This window comes from Trachypithecus francoisi, unplaced genomic scaffold (assembly GCF_009764315.1).
Source record: "Trachypithecus francoisi isolate TF-2019V2 unplaced genomic scaffold, Tfra_2.0 Lachesis_group0, whole genome shotgun sequence".
Taxonomy (NCBI): Eukaryota; Metazoa; Chordata; class Mammalia; order Primates; family Cercopithecidae; genus Trachypithecus; species Trachypithecus francoisi.
This window is the reverse complement of record NW_022681453.1, coordinates 16,024,688-16,046,058: the sequence shown is the minus strand read 5'-3', so window position 1 is coordinate 16,046,058 and position 21,371 is coordinate 16,024,688. Positions and strand designations below refer to the sequence as shown.

The 21,371-nt window shown below is 44.0% G+C and overlaps 1 long non-coding RNA gene across 1 annotated transcript; it reads right to left on the bottom strand.

The window, feature by feature from the left end:
* Nucleotides 1–1,771: 1,771 nt before the first annotated feature.
* On the bottom strand, nt 1,772–5,113 carry LOC117076377. The gene is made up of 3 exons (XR_004434348.1): nt 4,982–5,113; nt 2,466–2,662; nt 1,772–2,323 (listed from the first exon to the last, which is right to left on the bottom strand). It is a non-coding gene; the product is annotated as an uncharacterized LOC117076377 (long non-coding RNA).
* Nucleotides 5,114–21,371: the final 16,258 nt, after the last annotated feature.

Below are 21,371 nucleotides of genomic sequence, written 5' to 3'. Positions count from 1 at the left end.
GTGGTCCTTTACAATGAGACTTTGCAGCTCCTCCCAAGATGAGTCCTACTTCTCTACCTCTTGAATCAGATCTGGCTTTGTGACTTCCTTTGGCCAATACAGAGCCCCCAAAATGTCACTGTGTCATCTCAGAGCCTATGCTGCAAGAGGACAGGCATGCTTCCCCTCTCTCTCTGGGAACCATGCCCATGCCAAGCAATCCTGGGCTAGCCTGTTGGATGGCAGAGATGCACAGCCTAATTACTCCTGTCATAGAGTGGACCACCATCATCCTCCAGCCACGTAAGTGATGCCACTCGAGACAAGCAGCACCTGAGTGACCTGCTGCTTGGCTGCAGATGTGTGCATGAGCCCAGCTGAGATGCAGCTAAGTCAGAAACCGTTTAGAAGGATAGCCTTCTAAAGGACTGAGCCGGGCCCACAAAAGAATGAGCTAAATAAATGGTTTATTTAAAGCAGCAAAGTTTTAGGGGTGGTTTGTATGTAGCAATATAACTAATAAAACAATGCATAGTCAAATGCTTTTGACATCAGGAGGCCTCTTGAATAAACTTCATATTCAAATTTACTTTCCAGCTAAGTCCTCTTGATTTTGAAAGAGCTGTATTTCTTTCTTTCTTTCTTTTTTTTTTTTTTTTTGCTGGAAGAGCTGTATTTCAAAAACCCATTCTGTTTACATGGAAAATTTAAACATTGCTGAAGGTTTGCAGATACATAATTTAAGAAAAGAGAAAATGTATTCTGCTGACTAGATCACGACAATAAATATAAACCTGCAAAATAACAGAAAAAAATCACATCATAGCTCAGGCACAATCATTCCAGTCTAATATGAAGAAATCTGATGTTTCCCTTGCTCTCTTCTACACATGGGGATCACAAGGACCTTACTGAATCTCTGCCAAAGTCATATCTCAAGAGCCATTATTTAGGTTGAAGGTTGATATTTTCCATATCAATGAAGGTTATTCCAGTTTCTGGAACAGTAAGCACCACAATTTTTCATTGAGATAAATTGCCTGAATCCAGAGATAACACGTGAAGTTTATCTGCCCCTGGCACAGGAGTTTGATGTGGCTCCACCATCCTGTGTGGCCTCAGAGCCCACTATATGCAAGTGGGATGAAAAACAGTGAAGACACAACCATGCCTTAACCACCCCGGCCTAGCAGTCACCCACAGGACTTGGTGTCTGGCAAGTGTGGCAGCCCATGGGTAGTGGGTCCTCAAAAGATCCCATCCAGATGCAAAGAGGATTGACACGTCTACGTGAAGGACAAACATGTTTTTTGCCACATTCCACCAAATAGCATCTATTCATCTAAGTTTAATTTCACTATTTTTCCCGTGGAAAATTCTTCCCATTCATTGTAAATTGGTGTTTCAATTTTTCTTTGTAAGTACCCATGATTATAAAAAAATATCAGCCTTTGAAAAAGTGTATTTCAGGCCGGGCGCGGTGTCTCACGCCTGTAATCCCAGCACTTTGGGAGGCCGAGGTGGGTGGATCACTTGAGGTCAGGAGTTCAAGACCAGCCTGACCACCATGGTGAAGCCCCATCTCAACTAAAAATACAAAAATTAGTCGGGCATGGTGGTGGGCACCTGCAATCCCAGCTACTTGGGAGGCTGAGGCAGGAGAATCGCTTGAACCCAGGAGGCAGAGGTTGCAGTGAGCCACAATGGTGCCACTGCACTCCAGCCTGGGTGACACAGTGAGATTCCGTCTCAAAAAAAAAAAAGTGTATTTCTACTTCATGATTATTTTCTTTCATTTAGGAAAATTCATAATTTCTCCCCACAATTAGGTGTCTCAGTGGCTCTCAATTTGGTTAGCCACATCCTCCTAGTGAGAGTAAATCAGCAACTCTCAGACCACATGAGTGTAGGGTGCCCATGGCTGATATTTATAATCTTGAAATCTTAAAGACCCCTGTTAAATGTCTTCTAATGAGAAAATGTCTTTTCCCGAAATGAATAAGGATTTAGAGAAAATACGATTCTCTGAACTTGCTCTGTGCTTTGAACACGTTTATAAGCAATTTGGCAAGTTTCTCAGGTCCTCAATGAAGAGGAATAGAGTGGTTCCACTGATTGTCCGGGGATGGAAGCTCTGATTCACTCACTAGATTGCACTGAGATGTGTGTCAGACACTGCTGGTGCTCCCTTGGCCCACCTAAGTTCACCTGCAGCCGTAGGGCAGGACAGCTTCCCGTGTGCTATCATCTTCATTATATCTCACATCTGGGCATCTCTTCTCTGCCTGAGGCTTTCTCTGGTATCACGTGAGCTTACTTGTTCGAACACAGGCAGGTACCAAGACTGTGGGGGTAAAAGTCAAACCCTGGGGCATGGGAGTTGATGGACAAATGTTGCAGCTTTACATACTCAACCGGGAGGATTCCGAGTTTGTTTCACAGCATTTCTCAGTGATTCCCCAAGTGGGAGTGAGCAGAAACCTCACCTTGGATGGCTTTTCTACCTTCCTTGTCTCATTTCCCCACTTCCGCACTTTTGTTTTTCAGGACCATCTTCCAAGTAAAGGCTGGCTTTGCAAACGGGGGGCCTTGATCCAGAAGGATTTGTGGCAAAAGGCAAATAGGTCTTTTTGTTCCTAGGGACAAGATTGGATGGGCAGCCAGTGATGATACTGCTCAGCTTCTATGACCAGAAATGAAAAAGATCAGGCGTACAGAAGATTCATGTCAGCCACCAAGCAGAAAATGATGACCCTTCCCACAATTTTGATATCCGAATGAGTTCTTGCACATAGGGCCCATTGCTTGAATGGGGACCTGGGTATCATTGAGAATGCAAGCAACAGAACCTCTGCAAATATAGAAAACTTGTATCTACCTAGTCTTTGCAGTGGGACCTCTGGCCATGGACCCAAGTAATAAACACTAGGGAAGGGAATATGCCTAGATTTATTGAGGACTGTTGGATATAGATAATGAGCTCACCCTGATACTAGGATGATAAAAATGTTAAACTGGGGCATGTGGGCACCAGAGGATACATGGCCCAAGTCTATCTTTTTTTTTTTTTTTTTTTTGAGACAGAGTCTTGCTCTGTCGCCCAGGCTGGAGTGCAGTGGCCGGATCTCAACTCACTGCAAACTCCGCCTCCGGGGTTCACACCATTCTCCCGCCTCAGCCTCCCGAGTAGCTGGGACTACAGGCGCCCACCACCTCGCCTGGCTAGTTTTTTTGTATTTTTTTTTTGTTTGTTTTGTTTTGTTTTTTGAGATGGAGTCTTGCTCATCACCCAGGCTGGAGTGCAGTGGCGTGATCTCGGCTCACTGCAAGCTCCGCCTCCCGGGTTCACGCCATTCTCCTGCCTCAGCCTCCCGAGTAGCTGGGACTACAGGCGCCTGCCAACGCGCCCGGCTAATTTTTTGTATTTTTAGCAGAGACGGGGTTTCACCGTCTTAGCCAGGATGGTCTCGATCTCCTGACCTTGTGATCCACCCGCCTTGGCCTCCCAAAGTGCTGGGATTACAGGCTTGAGCCACCGCGCGCGGCCCAATTTTTTTGTATCTTTAGTAGAGATGGGTTTCACCATGCTGGCCAGGCTGGCCTTGAGCTCCTGACCTCAAGTGATTCACCTGCCTCAGCCTCCCAAAGTGCTGGGATTACAGGTGTGAGCCACCGCGCCCCGCCCAAGTCCATCTTCTGTTGGATGCAGTGGTTCTGCAAACTTACCCTATTGTCAGCTCCCTGGTCTATAATTATAAAATTATGATGGCAGCTGGCAGAGCACACATACTGGTTTTATGACCCATAAAGTAAAATTCTACAGTAAGTAGAAGTAAGTGATTATTCCCAAAACTGCCTTGATTGATCAAAATATTGTAAAGCAGAGTCATACTTCACTCAGGTAGAATTGCAGCCATGAAGATAAAGGGGATATAGGACCCATCATAGCCCAAGAATGGCTACTGCAAAAACAAGATGGATCAGGGCAGATGAGAGTCAACTACCCTAACCCTGTGGTTATTTCATAAGCAGCTGCGGTGCATATTGTGTTAACCTTACAGGACTAGATCAACAGGCTCTGGCAGGTGGTATGTGCCTATTTATCTGAAGAATGTGTTCTTTTTCATCTTTATCAGCAAAGATGATCAAAAGCGATTTTCATTTACCTCGGTAAGAAAGCAGTTCATGTTTCTCTCTTTCCACAGATGATGGCAACTTTTCTGTACTATGTCACAATGTATCTGAAGGGATCCTGATCATTTTGACATTTTACTATACTGAGAACATCATGCTAATTGAATCTCACAGATAGGAAGTAGGTTCTCTGGGTGACATGGTATGACATATGTGTACCAGAGGATATGATAAATGCTAAAAATCCTTCCTCTTTTCACCTTTAAAAGATTTAATAAGTTTCTTACATAACAATATTTGCCTCCACTTCCTAGACTTCTCCAAAACCACAGTTTAAATGAGGCTGCTATAACCATCAATCCCTCAAAAACTTCCTTCATGCTTAATTCAGGAGTTACTCCTATAGTGTTACATTAAAGTCTCTCTGAATAGTTTTGGACAAAATCAGCATTTCCTCTTTGTTGAGATGGCATTGGTGGGAGAAAAAAAATGGTCTTTATGTATTTCTATCTCCTTGGCAGTTCCACTCTTTTAAAAATATATATCTAATTTTCTTTTGTTAGTAAGAATCTTCACTGGGAAGTTCCACTCTTTCTTGTGTTTCTATTTCACTATTTCTATCATAAATGTCTGGGTATTTAATATTTGTGAGGAAGTATGTGGAATCACACATCAGGGAAATTTATCCCTCAAAGGAACCATAAGTCTATCTGGAAAGTAGAATTCAATTCTCTACACTCATTTATTGCATCTGAGGATATCTGCTTCCCATCACTCTGGAAATTGCTGGAAAGTTTCTCTTCTAATTATTTTTGACAATCTCTTTGGGTATTTTCATTAACCACTAGTAGTTTACAACAATTAATACCTTGGATGAAATGTTTTTAGAGAATTAGCGTGATGTCCACATAGCCATTCTTGGGCTATGATGGGTCCTATATCCCCTTTATCTTCATGGCTGCAAATTCTACCTGAGTGAAGTATGACTCTGCTTTACAATATTTTGATCAATCAAGGCAGTTTTGGGAATAATCACTTACTTCTACTTACTGTAGAATTTTCATTAGTGCTGCAGATGACATCATAATCACAGCTCTGGAAAGAAATGAGGTCAGAGGTTCCCAAAGTTATAACCCAGAGTTTAGCTGCTCCTGATCACACACAGAGAGACTGTCATCCCTGAGCCACAGTCCTAGCAGCAGAGGTCAGTTAGATGAGTATTCATATATTTCAGGCAAGAGGAAATGTTGTAAGAGATGCCAACGTGGCTCTCCAGTGAAGACAAAGAGTTCTTTCCTGGAATTGCAGCTCTGATCAAGGCGCTTCCTCTTGATCAGCCTTAGCTATATCGCTTCCTAAGTCTTCCAGCCAAAGTGCTGTCTGAATTTATCTACGTATTCTTGCTGATAAAAGTACTTTTATCACCTTAGTCTGCAAAATAAACATTATAGCACACACATCTCAAGATATTTTAATACTGTCATGCACGGCATAACGTTTCAGTCCACAATGAACCACATATATGACAGTGGTCCCATAATATTATAATGGAGCTGAAAACTCCTTTTGCTAAGTGACATCTTAATGATGCTGACCCCATATAGGCCTAAGCTAATGTGCTTGTGTCTCAGTTTTTTTTTTTTTTTTTTTGAGACAGAGTTTAACTCTGTTGCCCAGGCTGGAGTGCAGTGGTGCGATCTCAGTTCTTCGCAGCCTCCACCTCATGGGTTCAAACAATTCTCCTGCCTCAGCCTCCAGAGTAGCTGGGATTACAGGTACTCCTGCACCATGCCTGGCTAATTTTTGTATTTTTAGTAGAGATGGGGTTTCACCATGTTGGTCAGGCTGGTCTCAAATTCCTAACCTCAGGTGATCCGCCCACCTCGGCTTCCCAAAGTGCTGGGATTACAGGCGTGGGCCACTGTGTCTGGTCTGGTGTCTTAGATTTTAACAAAAGTTTAAAAAGTGAAAAAAAAAAAAAGAAAAAAAAGAAAAAAGCTTATATATAAGGATATCAAGAACATATTTTTGTACAGTCATATAATGTTTGTGTTTTAAGCTTTCTGTTATTACAAAGTAGACAAAACTTTTTTAAAAGTTTATAAAGTAAAAAGTTAAAGTAAGTTAACGTTACTTTATCATTGAAGAAAAAAATTTTTAAATTAGTGTAGCCTCAGTGTTCAGTGTTAAATTTACAAGAGTGTACAGTAATGTCCTCAGCCTTCACATTCACCCACCACTCACTCACTGACTCACCCAGAGCAACTTCCAGTCCTGCAAGCTCTATTCATGATAAGTGCCCTATACAAGTGGTACCATTTTTGTCTTTTATACCATATTTATGGTATACCTTTTTTATGTTTAGATATGTTTAGGGTACAGAAATGCTTACCACATGTCACAATTGCCTACAGTACTCAGTACAGTAGCGTGCTATACAGGTTTGTAGTCTAAGAGCCATACACTATACCGTAGTAGGCTATACCATTTCAGGTTGTGTAAGTATACTCTATGATGTTCACACAACGATGAAATCGCCTAATGACGCATTTCTTAGAATGTATCCCCATCATTAAGCGATGCATGACTATAGTTAGATGAGATCATCAAAGCAATTATCACATGAATTATATTTAATATATGTCCATCTACCACTTTCTCTCTGGGTTCTGGCTGGATGAGCCTGATGTATTTTTTTATTGAGAAAATGATTCACTTGAATGCTTACGAACAGGCTTGCAGTCCCATTTGTATCATCTTCAGTTAAGCATTAGTGGGCCTGAGAAAGCGTCCGTCAGTGTGGAGTCTGAGCCTATCACTGTATGTTGAACATCATGAAATCACTGGCTTAAGAGAAGAAAGCAGTGGCTTAAGAGAAGTTCTTAAGAGAAGAAAGCAAACTAAACACTTGCCAGTAACATTGGAGTTACTGGATTTATTTTCATATAGAATATAAAGCTGAGACATTTCCCCTCATACTTGACTTTTATGATCACCTTTATACCATCACACTTCCAAAATGTGACCTTGTCATCTTCTGTAAGCTCTAAGAGACTCTAAAATATTGCAACATGAAAAGTGCCATGTCAGTAGTAATGCCAAAGTGGCAGTGCTGCGTTGCTTGTGCAAAAAAATTGTCAAAGTTTGGAGAGTGAGAGTGTACATGGATTTTAGGGAGACTGTCTCCTCAATTTTTAATCAAGTCCAGAGGCCAATAGATGATAATAAATCCATCCAGGCTTCTTCTGAGCTGTATTCATACTGCATTGTGCTTTTCCTCTTAAGCAATCTACTCTTTTTAATAATCTCAGCTCATATCTGTGTTCAAAGACCTACTGTTTTAGAGAAGTACACATTTTATATAACATGTATGCATTGTACATAATTGACATATATGTATATTATGATACATATATATACACACACACATATATATATATATCATTTTTTGAAGCACCTAATACCAGATCAATCCCTTTGGAAATTAAGCTTATATAGTGAGTTGTTATCTTTCACTTAATGATTATTGCCTATTTTATTAGTCTTCAGCTTTTCTGTTTCAGATTCCTGCCCACTTTTATTGTTTGTTTACTTTTCTTAACTCCTTTTCTCTTATTTATTTGAGTGCTGTTATCCTGGCTTCTATCTTTATCATAGACCCTTCTGTAGATTTTAAAAATATTTTTTAAATATTATTTTCATTTTTCATTTTTCATTATTTAGTCTTTAATGTTAGTCAAGCATTGATTCACTGATGGAAAAAATTCTTCAATAGAAAATTATAATCAAACATCACTCTTACCTTTATAAAAAACCAAAACTTCAAGGCCTGGCACGGTGGCTCACGCCTGTAATCCCAGGACTTTGGGAGGCTGAGGCGGGCGGATCACGAGGTCAGGAGTTCGAGACCAGCCTGACCAACTGGTGAAACCCCGTCTCTACTAAAAATACAAAAATTAGCTGGGCATGGTGGCACATGCCTGTAATCCCAACTACTCAGGAGGCTGAGGCAGAAGAATTGCTTGCGCCTGGGAGGCAGAGGTTGCAGTGAGCTGAGATGGTGCCACTGCACTCCAGCTTGGGCAACAGAGCGAGACTCCGTCTCAAAAAAACAAAACAAAAAACAAAACAAAACTTCATATTTAATCTCGACTATTACTATTCTGTGACGCTCTAACTCCATTTGCTCACTTCTTTTCTTTCTCTCTCTCCCCTTCTTTCCCCACCTGCTCATCTGCTTATGTTTCTCTCTTTCTTTCTTTTCTCTCTCTCTCTCTTTCTTTCTTTCTTTCTTCTTACTCTGTCACCGAGGCTGGAGTGCAGTGGTGCATCTCGGCTCACTGAAACCTCTGCCTCCCTGGTTCAAGCTATTCTCCTGCCCCAGCCTCTGGAGTAGCTGGGGTTACAGGTATGTGCCACCATGCCTGGCTAATTTTTGTATTTTTAATAGAGACGGGGTTTCACCATGTTGGTCAGGGTGGTCTCGAACTCCTGACCTCAGGTGATCCACCCTCCTCAGCCTCCCAAAGTGCTGAGATTACAAGCATGAGCCACCACGCCCAGCATGCTTGTCTTTAAATATCTTAAAAATATACTGGCTTTCTATAATATGGCAAAATCTAGGTTGCTTGATTCCCTGTCTTTGTGTTCTATGTCTCAAACTTAAATGATTTTCTAATTCAGACTCTCTTGTCATATTAAATATTCCATTATATGTGTACTTTGAAACTGGGATAATTTTCTTTTCATAAACACACACATTTAGCATTCTATATCTTACCACTTTCTGAGAACTTGGAATGGAATATTCTGCAGTATGGGTTAGATTTGGAAAGGGCTCAGATATTCTGAACCTTTCTGTCCCTAATTACTTAGATTTCATTTAGGATAATCTAAGAATACCCATTTGCTGTTTAACACTGACTCTAATTAAAGTTGATTTTTAAAGTGTTTTATTTTATTTTATTTGGAGATGGAGTCTTGCTCTGTCACCCATGCTAGAGTGCAGTGGCACCATCTTGGCTCACTGCAAACTCTGCCTCCTGTGCTCAAGCAGTTCTCCTGCCTCAGACTCCTGCATAGTTTTATTATAGGCCCACGCCATCATGCCCGGCTAATTTTCATATTTTCAGTACAGGCAGGGTTTCACCATTTTGGCCAGACTGGTCTTGAACTCCTGACCTCAAGTGTTCCGCCCACCTTGGCCTCCCAAAGTGCTGGAATTACAGGCATGAGCCACCACGCCCAGCCAAAGTGTTTTAGAATTCTAAATGTTCCTGTGCCATCTTCCATAAAATGTTATTTCACATACAAATACTACGAACAATATTAAAAATTTTCTATTTATGTGTGACCATGTAGTCCTCTACCAACGTCCTATTTCTTTTGAGAGAGTCTCATACTGTTGCCCAGGCTGGAGTGCAGTGGCACCATCTTGGCTCACTGCAACCTCCGTCTCCTGGGTTCAAGCAATTCTCCTGCCTCAGCCTCCCAAGTAGCTGAGATTACAGGCACATGCCACCACGCCCAGCTAATTTTTGTAATTTTAGTAGAGATGGGGTTTCACCATATTAGCCAAGCTGGTATTGAACTCCTGGCCTCAAGTGATGTCCCCGACTTGGCCTCCCAAAGTGCTGGGATTATAAGCATAAGCCACTGCACCCGGCCTAACATCCGATTTCTAAGAGATGAATTCAGAGTTTTTCCTGGAGATTCTAAGCATTAGCACAGAGATGATTCTTAACCACATCTGTTTACGTGAGATTCTGAAGCATGGCCTGCACTATCTTAAGTCCTAACCTGGAGGTGCCTACCATGCCAAATGAAGATAAATTAAGATTTTTCTATGATTCATTGAAAGCTGTCCACCTGTAAGGGAAAATTAGTTTTAATATTTTCTTTCTAGTGCCCCATCAGTAGAGCCTCACTTTGTTTTTATGTGTCAAATGACTGGTTTGGATTAGATTTCAGCAACCTTCAGGGTCTGACATTCTCGATTCTCAGTGATTAGTACTTGGGGAATTTAAAGTGATTGTTTAAAATATTAAATTTTAGTAATAGTTTCATGCATCATGTTAAATTTTATTAAAATGTATGTATGCATACAAAATATATGTACTTTGCATGCATACATTTTGTATGCATACATATATTTTAATAAAATTTAACATGAATATATATATATATTTTTGAGACAAGGTCATTCTCTGACACCCAGGCTGGAGTGCAGTGGTGTGAGCTCAGCTCACTGTAGCCTCAAACTTGTGGGCTCAAGCAATCCTCCAACCTCAGCATCCCTGAGTAGCTGGGACTACAAGCACACACCACTACACCTGGCTAATTTTTTAATTTTTTTGTAGAGACAGGGGTATTGTTATGTTACCGAGGTTGGTCTTGAACTCCTGGCCTCAAGTGATCTTCCTGTCTTGGCCTCCCAAAGCCCTGGGATTACAAGCATGAGCCACTGTGCCTGGCTTAAAAAATATTTAAATATATATGATACATATAAACATTTACGATACCATGCCCATTCCAGAGTAGGCACTGAATAAATGTTTTCTTCAACTCTCTATATACTGCCTTTGTTATTATAATTATTATTATTATTTGTAATGTAATAAGCTAAGTAAGCTCTTGACTATATCATTCATTTGGAAAACCAGTCAGGCAGCACTGACTAAATTGCCTGTAAACTGAGGCAAGCATTGTCTTTCTGGGCTTTTACCTGCTTGCCTGTTTCATTGGATATGCAGATAAAAGGGAAACTGTGCGAAGAACTTTTCTTAAAAGGACCTTACCTGGTTTTGAGGAATCCACAAGCATTCAACCTAGCACAAGTAAAATATGCGCTGAGTTGGGTAAGGATGCACACAAATTTGAACATGTTTCAGAAGGGTAAGAATTAGGGCATGAATTCTCTACCATTGCCACAGTTCACCTATAGGTCACCAAACTTTTGGTGTCCTAATTTCAAACCTCAAGAGAAGATGCCCAGTAACAACAGAGTTTACTCCTTTCCAGAGCTTACCATTCATCTAAAGGTGGAAATAATCACTCAACGAATGAATGCATTCCAAATAACATTTTTGATGGAGATCATTGAAATGGAGATCTATAAAGCAAGATAAGGGAATCAAATAATAGAATAAAATATGTATTAAGTCAGGGAGAGTTTCACTGAAGAGGTTAGCTCAGCAGAGAACACTTCTTCTTTTTTTTTTTTTTTTGAGACTTGCTCAGTCACCCAGTCTGGAGTGCAGTGGCGCGATATTGGCTCACTGCAAGCTCCGCCTCCCGGGTTCCCTCCATTCTCCTGCCTCAGCCTCCCAAGTAGCTGGGACTGCAGGCGCCCGCCGCCACGCCCGGCTAATTTTTTTTGCATTTTTAGTAGAGACGGGGTTTCACCGTGTTAGCCAGGATGGTCTCGATCTCCTGACCTCGTGATCCACCCGCCTTGGCCTCCCAAAGTGCTGGGATTACAGGCGTGAGCCACCGCGCCGGGCCCAGAGAACACTTCTTACTTCCTAATGTGATGATCTGTCCTGGAGAATGGTCCATGTGTGGTTAGGAACATGTATTCTGCAGTTGTTGAATGGAATATTCTATAAATGTCTGTTAGGTCCAGTTGGTCTATGGTGTAGTTTCAGCCCAGTGTTTCTTTTTTTTTTTTCTGAGAGGGAGTCTCGCTCTGTCGCTCGGGCTGGAGTGCAGTGGCCAGATCTCAGCTCACTGCAAGCTCCGCCTCCCGGGTTCCCGCCATTCTCCTGCCTCAGCCTCCCGAGTAGCTGGGACTACAGGCGCCTGCCACTTTGCCCGGCTAGTTTTTTGTATTTTTTAGTAGAGACGGGGTTTCACTGTGTTAGCCAGGATGGTTTCGATCTCCTGACCTCCTGATCCACCCGTCTTGGCCTCCCAAAGTGCTGGGATTACAGGCTTGAGCCACCGCGCCCGGCCATCAGCCCAGTGTTTCTTTGTTGACTTTCTGTCTGGATATTTCAACTGTTGTGATTGAGGAAGTAGGCTGGCTAGCTGCCATGGGCAAGAAGACTAGGTGAGTGCCTGTGACAGACGCTCTCTGGTGGTTCAGGGCCACCTCCAGACCAGCTGTCAATCCTGGAGTGGGTGCTTGGGGCCCAATGGCTGCATGGGCCTCCCTGCAGTGTAGGTCAGCCAGTGTCCCTGGGTGATAGGATGCCTTGTGGGTTTGGGCTCAGGATCCCAGTCATTCCTTTGGACCTACACTCCAGGCATCCAGGGTTTTGGTGCTGTAGGTACCCATGTGAATTTAGTGGAATTATGGCAGGACCTCAGGGATGGAGGGGTTTTGCCGCTACCAGTCCCCAGGTAGGCCTCACTACAGATATGGGTCCTGTTTCAAGATGGCCCCATGCTAGCCGTTAAGGTCATGGGGATTGGGGATGTCAAGGGGGTTCCTGCTTTGGGATAATGTAGCCAGGCAGACTCCTGGCAACTGTTCACATTGAACTCTGCCCCGTGAGGACAGGGGCAGTTGGGGGATGCTCCTGTAGCAATGACTTCTGGCATCTGTGGTGGTGTTGGGGACAGCCAAGGGTCTTCAGCTTACCTTTTTCCTGGAAGAAGTCCTCCCTGGCTCCCATCCAATCCTGGCAGGGGAGACAGTATGCAGAGGCAGATGCCTCACTCCCCACCCTATGGCACGCTCCTGGGCTCCTGTGCTCTGCGAGAGTTTCGCTCTTCTCCTCGTGCTCTCCCTCGCACTTCTCAGCCACTCTAGACAAAATATAGTTGATTATTTATTGTTTTGCTTTCTTTTTTGGGGCGGGAAGTAGGGGAGGAACAAGAGCCAGGCAACTCTAGTGTAAGCCATCTTGCTGACCTCACTCGCCTATCACAATGTTATTTCTGGTATAAAATTTGGAAGAACTTCCAAGACTTAAGTGACACTGCTATATAAAACCCTTTCAATTCCCATCTACTTACTTATTGTAAACATGATTTTTCAGTGTCTGGAAAACAAAGAATAAATGTAGAACTGATGTTGAATCCTGAGTCATTCTAGCAACAAGTAATACTCAAGGGTAGATATTTAAACTAACTGAAAAGCATTAGCAAGCATCAACCATATATTAGTCTGTTCTGGCACTGCTTTAAAGAAATATGTGCGGCCGGGCACAATGACTCATGCCTGTAATCCCAGCATTTTGGGAAGCCAAGTGGGTGGATCCCTTGAGGTCAGCAGTTCAAGACCAGCTTGGCCAACATGGTGAAACGCTGTCTCTACTAAAAATACAAAAATTTGCTGGGTGTGGTGGTGCATGCCTGTAATCCCAGCTACTTGGGAGGCCGAGGCACGAGAATCACTTGAACCTAGGAGGTAGCAGTTGCAGTGAGGCAAGATCGTGCCACTGTACTCCAGCTTGGGTGACACGGTGAGACTCCGTCTCAAGAAAAGAAGAAAGAAAGAAAGAAAGAGAGAGAGAGAGGAAGGAAGGAAGGAAGGAAGGAAGGAAGGAAGGAGGAAGGAAGGAAGGAAGGAAGGAAGGAAGGACGGAAGAAGGGAAAGGAGAGGAGGGAAGGGAGGGAAGGGAGGGAAGGAAGGGAAGGAAGGGAAGGAAGGGAAGGGAAGGAAGCCGGGCGCGGTGACTCAAGCCTGTAATCTCAGCACTTTGGGAGGCCGAGACGGGCGGATCACAAGGTCAGGAGATCGAGACCATCCTGGTTAACACGGTGAAACCCCGTCTCTACTAAAAAATACAAAAAACTAGCTGGGTGAGGTGGCAGGCACCTGTAGTCCCAGTTACTCGGGAGGCTGAGGCAGGAGAATGTTGTAAACCTGGGAGGCGGAGCTTGCAGTGAGCTGAGATCCAGCCACTGCACTCCAGCCTGGGCGACAGAGCAAGACTCTGTCTCAAAAAAAAAAAAGAAAGAAAGAAAGAAAGAAAGAAAGAAAGAAAGAAAGAAAGAAAGAAATACGTGAAACTAGGTAATTTATGAAGAGAAGAGGTTTAATTGGCTCATGGTTCCAATAGAACATAGCCTCCGTAGAAGGCTGTATAGACTTCTACGTTTGGGGAGGCCTCAGGAAACTTACAATTATGGCAGAAGGCAAAGCAGGAAGAAGGCATCTTACATGGCCAGAGCAGGAGGAAGAGAGAGAATAGGGAGGTGCTACACACCTTCAAACAACCAGTTATTGCAAGAACTTGCTATCACGAGAACAGCATCAAGGGAGATGGTGTTAAACTATGCGAAACCACCACCATGATATAATCATCTCCCACCAGGCCCCACCTCCAACACTGGGGATTACAATGTGACATGAGATTTGGTGGGGACACAGATCCAAAGCAAATTAATCCATCACATTAAGAAATGTATAATTAGGCTGGGTACGGTTGCTCATGCCTGTAATCCCAGCACTTTGGTAGGCTGAGGCAGGTGGATCACGAGGTCAGGAGTTCGAGACCAACCTGGCCAACATGGTGAAACCCCGTCTCTACTAAAAATACAAAAATTAGCTGGGCACGGTGGCATGTGCCTGTAATCCAGCCACTCAGGAGGCTGAGGCAGGAGAATCACTTGAATCCAGGAGGTGGAGGTTGCAGTAAGTCAAGATTGCACCACTGCACTCCAGCCTTGAGGACAGAGTGAGACTCCATCTCAAAAAAAAAGAAATGTACCTCTATGTTAAATAATATCGAATTTCATAGTATAACTATGTTTTGATCAACATGTACTACTAACTGTGATAATAACTCAGTTCAAGAGAAACAGATTAAAACTTTATATCCTATCATCCCAGGAAATTTGAAAAATCCATTTATTTGCATATTTCTGCTGATGAAAAGTAGAAAAGCATGATCAGTAACGCACCGTCAAGCATAACATTGAAATAAAAGTTATATGGAGAAAGCAGAATGAAATGGTCATTCAAGCAAAAAAAGAAATGACGTAAATTTCTGACTGAGTTCATCCATGTGGTTTTCAAATATACAATGTGAAATCAAATTGCCATAGAATGTAAATTCCATGGGATATATCTAAAATAATGATTTTTTAAAAAAATAGTAATATTTAAACTAGGCCAGTAATTGAGTTATTTGTAACTATTTAAACTTTTTTTTTAAAGACAGTTTTGCAGGCTTTGAGTCCCCTCCCTTTGTATAGGAGCTCTGTTTTCACTCTATTAAATCTTGCAACTGCACACTCTTCTGGTCTGTGTTTGTTCCAGCTCAAGCTGAGCTTTCACTCACTGTCCACCACTGCTGAAAGCCACCATAGCAGACCTGCCATTGACTTCCACCCCTCCAGATTGGGCAGGATGTCCGCTATGCTTCTGATCCAGCAAGGCGCCCATTGCCGCTCCCAGTCAGGCTAGAGGCTTGCCATTGTTCCTGCACAGCTTAAGTGCCGGGGTTCATCCTAATCGAGCTGAACACTAGTTGCTGGGTTCCAGGGTTCTCTTCCGTGACCCACGGCTTCTAGTAGAGCTATAACACTCACCACATAGCCCAAGGTTCCATTCCTTGGAATCCATGAGGCCAAGAACTCCAGGTCAGAGAACAAAAGGCTTGTCACCATCTTGGGAGTGGCCAGCCACCATCTTGGGAGCTCTAAGAACAAAGACCTGCCTGGTAACATCTGGTGGCCCGTATGAGGATTCTCCAAAGCGGTGAGTAATATTGGACCACTTTTGCTTGCTATCCTGTCCTATCCTTCCTTAGAATCAGAGGAAATACCGGGCAACTGTCAGCCAGTTAAAAACTATTAGCATAGCCACTGGACCTAAGACTCAACTATGAGGCTTTCAGGGAAAAGGCTTTCTAACAACCCCCAACCCTTCTGGGTTGGGAGCGTTCGTCTGCCTGGAACCAGCTTCTGCTTTCACAGTTTCCTGGGGGATACCAAGGGCCGACTAGAGGCAGAAAGCTGTCACCCTGAACTCCTAGCATTGGCCGATCAAGATCATAGTGCAGCCAGAAGTCTCTACTCAACAGTTGCCCATGTGTGTGCCCCTACCTTTCCTTCTGACCCATACCTCCTGGGTCCTGACCATGACTTTCTTGAAAGTGTAGCCCCCAAAATTCTCCTTACTTCTGAATCTACTTCCTTCAATCCCTGCCTCCTGGGTACTAATGCTTCAGACTTTCATTTCCTCTCCCAAGTATTAGAGCAAGTTGTATCTCCAAAGGGATCTAAGGAAGCTCTATGCTGCGGCCTTAGGTACCTAGGCTATGAACCCAGGGAGTCTTGCCCCTGGTGTCCCTCCCAATTTAGGTATACAGCTCTCGACATGGGCAGTTATGTGGGACCTGTTCCCCACCACCCTTGCCAGGGCCTCAAGTTTGTAAATGGCTAGGAGGATTGCTCTCCCATCGTGTAAGATGCTCTCCTCCCCTAGTTTCTACCCAGCTTACTCCCCGCTGCAATACAATCTCCAAGCCTTGGCTCCTTGGCCAGGACCTTAGAACTGATAACCCAGTATTTTAACAACTGGAACTGGGTCTACAACAACATAATAGATCAGGATGAAGATGAATTGAGTAAATTAAAGGGAGGCACATGTTCCTACAGTAGCAAATGGGGGCAATGAGCAAACATCCTTCTGCTGTGTTTCCAAAATCCACCTAAAAAAAGAAAGAAAGAGAGAGGAAGAGACAGAAAGTCAAAGAGAGAGAGAAAGAAAAAAGGGAAAGAGAGAGGTAGTGAAGAAAAAACAGTGTACCCTATTCCTTTAAAAGCCAAGGTAAATTTAAACCTATAATTGATAATTAAAGATCTCCTTCATGACCCTATAGCACTCCAATACTACTTTGTTGTCAGTGTAAACAAGGGCGGAGCCCAAAAACACTGTGACCACTGACAACCCGTAGCCTTCCTATCAAAACTCCTTAACCGAGTAACCTGTGGATGGCCCAAATGCATTCAATCTGTAGCAGCAACTGCTTTGCTAACAGAAGAAAGTAGAAAAACAACCTTTAGAGGAAACCTCATTGTGAACACACCTCGCCTAAGTTTAGAACGATCCTAAGTTTAAAAAAAAAAAAGGCCGGGCGCGGTGGCTCACGCCTGTAATCCCAGCACTTTGGGAGGCTGAGACGGGCGGATCACGAGGTCAGGAGATCAAGACCATCCTGGCTAACATGGTGAAACCCTGTCTCTACTAAAAAATACAAAAATCTAGCCAGGCGAGGTGGCGGGCGCCTGTAGTCCCAGCTACTTGGGAGGCTGAGGCAGAAGAATGGCGTAAACCCGGGAGGCGGAGCTTGCAGTGAGCTGAGATCCAGCCACTGCAGTCCAGCCTGGGCGAGAGAGCGAGACTCCGTCTCAAAAAAAAAAAAAAAAAGTAGCTTAGTAACCCAAAAATCTTGAAGTATGGGGCTAGTCTGTTAGAAAAAGGTGGTTTAACACTAACCACTGATAATTCCCTTAACCCAGCAGATTTCCTAACAGGGGATTTAAATCTTAATCACCATATAAACGTCCAACCAGACCTGGGAGGAACTCCCTTCAGGACGGGACGATAGATGGTTCCTCCCAGGAAAAAAACCACAGTGGGTATTCAGTAATTGATAAGGAGACTCTTGTGGAAGTGGAGTTAGAATTGACTAATAATTGTTCTGCTCAAACATGTGAGCTGTTTGCACTCAGCCAAGCCTTAAAGTACTTACAAAACCAGCAAGCCCATCTTTTCCTCCTTGCTCTCTTTCTCATAGGAAAAAGGCACATAGGATAAACAGGATCCATCTCTCATATTTCATACCCAAAAGGACTTAATCCAGGGCAACAAAAAGCTTAAGATCGATAATTAAGGCATATTCCTACAAAGGAAAAGAAAGACAAAGGCCCTAGTGGGCTAAAACTCTATCTCAATCCTGACTCAAAATGTTACCTACACCCTCTCTGAAACAAATTTGCATAAGAACTGTTTATGAAAATGCATCTTGGCCAGGTGCAGTGGTTTACATCGTAATCCCAACACTTTGGGAGGCCGAGGCGGGTGGATCATGAGGTCAGGAGATCGAGACCATCCCGGCTAACATGGTGAAACTCCGTCTCTACTAAAAAATACAAAAAGTTAGCCAGGCATGGTGGCAGGTGCCTGTAGTCCCAGCTACGCGGGAGGCTGAGGCAGGAGAATGGTGTGAACCCAGGAGGCAGAGCTTGCAGTGAGCCAAGATCGTGCTACTGCACCCCAGGCTAGGCAACAGAGCAAGACTCCATCTCAACAACAACAAAAAAATGCATCTTAATGGGGCAACTGGGTTGTTATGAAATACTCAGAAACTCAGCTGAGCTCTAGAACTCACCCGAGTGCAAAAGAAATGTTGTGCAGCTTGGTAAAGGACCACTAGAATCCAGCAGCCCGGACCCCTTTCTTTGTGGTCCAGAAAGGCGGGAAAAGAGGTGCAGGACTGCTACATTGGTGAGTGTAACTAATCCAATAAGCAGAGGTCCGTGGGTGGTTACGCACCCTGGAAAGGAATAAGCATTAGGACCATAGAGGATGCTCTAGGACTAATGCTCATCGGAACATAGGGTGCTGGCATCCCTATGTTCTTTTTAAACATTCCCCGCCAGGCAAAAACGCCCATAAGATGTATTCTGGAGAATTAGGACCAATGTAACCCTCAGACGCTAAGAAACAAACGACTGATATTCTTCTGCAGTACCCCTGGCCACAATATCCTCTTCAAGAGGGAGAAACCTGCCCTCCAAGGGAAGTATAAATTATAACACAATCTTTTTTTTTTTTTTGAGTCAGAGTCTCGCTCTGTCGCCCAGGCTGGAGTGCAGTGGCGCGATCTCGGCTCATTGCAAGTTCCGCCTCCCGGGTTCGCCATTCTCCTGCCTCAGCCTCCCGAGTAGCTGGGACTACAGGCGCCCGCCACCATGCCTGGCTTATTTTTTGTATTTTTAGTAGAGATGGGATTTCACCGTGTTAGCCAAGATGGTCTCGATCTCCTGATCTCATGATCCGCCCACCTCGGCCTCCCAAAGTTCTGAGATTACAGGCGTGAGCCACCGCGCCTGGCCTATAACACCATCTTACAGCTAGACTTCTTTTGTAGAAAATAGGGCAAATGGAATGAAGTGCCATATGTGCAAACTTTCTTTTCATTAAGAGACAACTTGCGATTATGTTAAAAGTGTAATTTATGCCCTACAGGAAGCCCTCAGAGTCTACCTCCCTGCCCCGGCGTTCCCCCAGCTCCTTCTCCAACTAATAAGGATCCCCCTTCAACCCAAACGGTCTGAAAGGAGATAGAGAAAGGGGTAAACAATGAACCAAAGAGTGCCAATATTCCCCAGTTATGCTCCCTCCAAGTGGTGCGAGGAGGAGAATTTGGCCCAGCCAGAGTGCATGTACCTTTCTCCCTCTCGGACTTGAAGCAAATTAAAATAGACCTAGGTAAATTCTCAGATAACCCTGATGGCTATGTTGATGTTTTACAAGGGTTAGGACAATCCTTTGATCTGACATGGAGAGATATAATGTTGCTGCTAAATCAGACACTAACCCCAAATGAGAGAAGTGCCGCCATAACTGCAGCCCGAGAGTTTGGCGATCTCTGGTATCTCAGTCAGGTCAATGATAGGATGACAACAGAGGAAAGAGAACAATTCCCCACGGGCCAGCAGGCAGTTCCCAGTGTAGACCCTCATTAGGATGCAGAATCAGAACGTGGAGATTGGTGTCGCAGACATTTGCTAACTTGCGTGCTAGAAAAACTAGGAAGAACCTATAAATTATTCAGTGATGTCCACTATAACACAGGGAAAGGAAGAAAATCCCACTGCCTTTCTGGAGAGACTAAGGGAGGCATTGAGGAAGCATACCTCTCTGTCACCTGAATTTATTGAAGGTCAACTAATCTTAAAGGATAAGTTTATCACTCAGTCAGCTGCAGACATTAGAAAAAAACTTCAAAAGTCCACCTTAGGCCTGGAGCAAAACTTAGAACCCTAATGAACTTGGCAACTTAGGTTTTTTTTTAAACAGAGATCAGGAGGAGCAGATAGAATGGGACAAATGGGATAAAAGAGGGCCACCGCTTTATTCATGGCCCTCAGGCAAGCGGACTTTGGAGGCTCTGGAAAAGGGAAAGGCTGAGCAAATCAAATGCCTAATAGGGCTTGCTTCCAGTGTGGTCTACAAAGACACTTTAAAAAGATTGTCCAAATAGAAATAAGCCACCCCCTCATCCATGCCCCTATGTCAAGGGAATCACTGGAAGGCGCACTGCCCCAGGAGATGAAGGTCCTCTGAGTCAGAAGCCACTAACCAGATGATCCAGCAGCAGGACTGAGGGTGCCCAGGGTAAGCGCCAGCCCATGCCATCACCCTCACAGAGCCCCAGGTATACTTGACCATTGAGGGCCAGGAGGTTAACTGTCTCCTGGACATTGGCACGACCTTCTCAGTCTTACTCTCCTGTCCCGGATAACTGTCCTCCAGATCTGTCACTATCCGAGGGGTCGTAGGACAGGCAGCCACTAGATGCTTCTCCCAGCCACTAAGTGGTGACTAGGGAACTTTACTCTTTCACATGCCTTTCTAATTATGCCTGAAAGCCCCACTTCCTTGTTAGGGAGAGACATTCCAGCAAAAGCAGGGGCCATTATACACTAGAATTAGGAGAAGGAAAAAGGGTAAATACAGACTCTAAGTAGGCTTACCTAGTCCTCCATGCCCACGCAGCAATATGGAGAGAAAGGGAATTCCCAACTTCCGAGGGAACACCTATCAAACATCGGGAAGCCATTAGCAGATTATTATTGGCTGTACAGAAACCTAAAAAGGCGGCAGTCTGACACTGCCGGGGTCATCAGAAAGGAAAGGGAAGGGAAATAGAAGGGAACCACCAAGCAGATATTGAAGCCAAAAGAGCCGCAAGGCGGGACCCTCCATTAGAAATGCTCATAGAAGGACCCCTAGTATAGGGTAATCCCCTCCATGCCGCTGTCCTACCGGTAGCTCCCCTTACCAAGAGCTTCTGTGGAGAATGCGGCTTCCCAGAAATATTGAAGCCTCATCGTATAGCAGTTTTTCTAAAGGAAACCCCACTTTCATCCCCACACTCATATGCACTTCAGGCCATACATTTCAATCCCTGTGTCTTTAACCTCCTTGTTAAGTCTGTCTCTTCCAGAATCAAAGCTGTAAAACTACAAATGGTTCTTCAAATGGAGCCCCAGATGCAGTCCATGACTAAGACCTACTGCGTACCCCTGGACCAGCCTGCTAGCCTGTGCTCTGATGTTGATGACACAGA